At 31.3% G+C, this 2,963-nt stretch overlaps 1 long non-coding RNA gene across 1 annotated transcript in view; it reads right to left on the bottom strand.

The window, feature by feature from the left end:
* LOC125504212 overlaps positions 1–2,729 on the bottom strand; it is a 45,898-nt gene extending 43,169 nt beyond the window's left edge. Inside the window, exon 1 of the long non-coding RNA XR_007281338.1 lies at positions 2,555–2,729. This is a non-coding gene — a long non-coding RNA (uncharacterized LOC125504212). The remainder of the gene's footprint in view (positions 1–2,554) is intronic.
* Between the last annotated feature and the right edge of the window lie 234 nt (positions 2,730–2,963).

Genomic DNA, 2,963 nt, shown 5'->3' on the forward strand with positions numbered 1-2,963 from the left:
TTATTTCTAATAAGACTCTAAAAAGTAAAAACTAAAAATTAGTGATAAAATATTTCAACATTTTTTTACCAACAATTGCAATTCCTTATGCATTCAAACCCCTGTTAGATCTTAATAAAAATCGGGTCTTAAAGAACAGAAACAGCTGTTGTTTTGTTTAAAAAATTTAATTGAAAAATTGCTAAACTTTCAGACTTTTCTAAACGAAAATGCTGCCTCATTTTCAAAAAATCACAATTTAATTGAATAAGTATATATTAAACATTTTTATCTGAGCCCTAAACGGTGCATAAGTATTATGTAATTCTTATTATCTCAGTATGTTGTCCTAGAGCTGTAGTTGTCTCTATCACGATCAGTTTCATATTTCTTATATTTTGCCACTAAAATTAATGCTTTCATCAAAATCAATATACACATACGTACAAAAATAACGCATTTTAAAAACTTTAACACCTTATTAAATAAAAGTTCCTTTGCCTTTGTTAAAACAAATACGAAATGTCCGCCGAAAGATGCATATAAATAACGTAGTTGAAATTGAAAAAATCGGAGAAACCTTCAGAAAATTATAAAACATCAAGTGCTCGTAAATTCCGTTACACCTGATCTTGATAGCATCTATAAATTGTCCTGTGTCAAAGAAGCAGAGTTTAAACCGGTCATAGAATTTATAAGATCAGTGAGTGGCGCTACTTAAAAACCCACATTAATCAGCTCTATCTCCTCATTTTTGTCTTGTAAAATAAAATTCCCCATTATTTAAAAATAACTAAAGCGAGGTGGAATTTTGAAACGATAACCAAAAGAGGAACTGTTTGGCATTACCTAGTAAAATTTAAAGATTCTGCATGCTCTTGCACTTCGTTAACAAAAAAACCAACACACATGAAATCGGGATGAGCGCATTTAAAATTCAGAAGCTGCCAGATGAAAGGTTAGACATAATATTTCAAAATCGGTCCTCACAATTTCCATGCGTCGAAAGAAAAAATAAATCAAATTTGATACAAAAATGAAATTCTAATCCGGAATAGGCCTTTCCGTTCCCACCTTTCAGAATTTATCATCCAAGTGTGGGCCCGTTAGAGAGAATTTTGCTGGGGACATTCAGCCATTTATCACAACTTCTATCAGACTCCATCTATCAATATTACAATAATATAAGTCGTCCGCCTTAGAACAAAAGATGACGAAGCGGTTTATATCAAACACAGATAAATTGTGATTCGATTCAATTTAATAAACGAGGATTCTTGCAATGCCGATTAATTAAGCTGTTGGTTAGGGATGAAAACTTGAAAGAAAAATATTTGAATTGTTTAATGTTAAACTAAATTCCCTTCTTTCACTTAACCCGGTTTGCTTAGCCACCAAATCGCTTCAAGTGAACCAAAAATAAAATATAAAACTCAACAAATATCAGAACTGGAAATATTTTGCATTCGATTTTCGCTAGAAATTGAATTTAGACGCTTCCGAAAACTGGAAAATATCCATCCAGCAATATGGTTTTAGAAAATCGCCACTGTCTATGAATATCCATCATTGTATAAATTAACATCTGACAAGCGAGGTGTAATTTTTTCCATTTTGACAGAGCAGCGGTGGGTATCACAAAGCTTCAGATTATGGAAATTTCTCGTTCCGTATTCAATTTGAACGTGATCTAGTTGGAAATGGATGCATCTTTAAACGGCATAGAAAATGCAATGCGGCTCTGTTATGCTTACTCTTTAATGCAAATTTAGTTCAACCGACTTTAGTGGTGATTAAAGATTCTACATTTACTGGCATTTGGCAAGAACGTAGGAAAGTTCACTATTTTTGGACTATCCAGATATTTAGAGCAGAAGTAATTATTAGAAAATGAATAATGCAATTAAGCGCCTCCACTAAATGCGTCGAAAATATATAAAATAGCGTCGTTGCTTTGTAATTTGAAGTATTGCTGAAGCATAAAAATATGGTAATTTGGATAGTAAAAATTAAAAAAGGGTACGTAAATACTCGCTAAAATTTTTAAGAAACTCATAGATGATTGCGTTTTCATATCTATCTCCTTAAAATATCTGGCGCTTTATTGAAAAGTAGCAGAAATTTTTTAGCTTCTGATATAGTGTCTAACAAGCTAGAGTTATAATAACAGAAATACACTTCTTTTGCAAGGAAATGTTTTTTATCACCTACTTAAACAGGGTTTAACACGTTCTTGGGATTAGGATCTCATACACCAAAGGAATTCAAAGTGCACACTAAATGGAGAAAAGTCGCTGACTTTAATACCGAAACACCCATGTTGAAATTTTGCCTTTCGTTCAATTTTTTAAACGTTTCTATACAGAAATAATTTAAGATCAAAGAGACGTTAAGAATCAGCTTTATTCACCTGTTTTCAGAGACTTTCGTTGGAAAATTGGTTCTAAACTTATAAAATATGTCAAGTAATMGTCCAATATTTGCAGAAAAMCTATCCGGAAATGTGATACGATTAGAAAATAATAAGTCAATTATTGACTAAACTGTAATACTTTTTTCTCATTMCTTTACTCACCCACATTGTTTAGTCAAATTCCAATTGAGTTTATGCACTCCMAGCCCAATCACTTACCGCACAAAATAGTTTAAATTCAAAGTAACACTCACAGTTTTCGATTATAAAAGAMTAAATAAATTGTAACGACAGTCTCATTGAACATTGAAGGTACAATGCATATTTCACCGTGACATTACTAGTGTTTGAGAACGGTTAAATCAACGTCAAATAAACAGAYMGTTAATTTAAAAAAAAATGGAAAAAATTGAAAAATTGAAGAAGAAACCCAAAAGCGAAACATTYAACTCAATCAMTGACAGTATAAACTTTAAAAAATTTWACTACTTCTAACAAARGTTCAATTATTTTTTAAAATAGCCMTTTAAGCTAAAATTTTTATTCGAAATTCATTGAATTTGCAACACCC

The sequence above is a fragment of the Dendroctonus ponderosae genome, unplaced genomic scaffold (genome assembly GCF_020466585.1).
Source record: "Dendroctonus ponderosae isolate FM_Combo_2020 unplaced genomic scaffold, Dpon_F_20191213v2 Dpon_F_20191213_4, whole genome shotgun sequence".
Taxonomy (NCBI): Eukaryota; Metazoa; Arthropoda; class Insecta; order Coleoptera; family Curculionidae; genus Dendroctonus; species Dendroctonus ponderosae.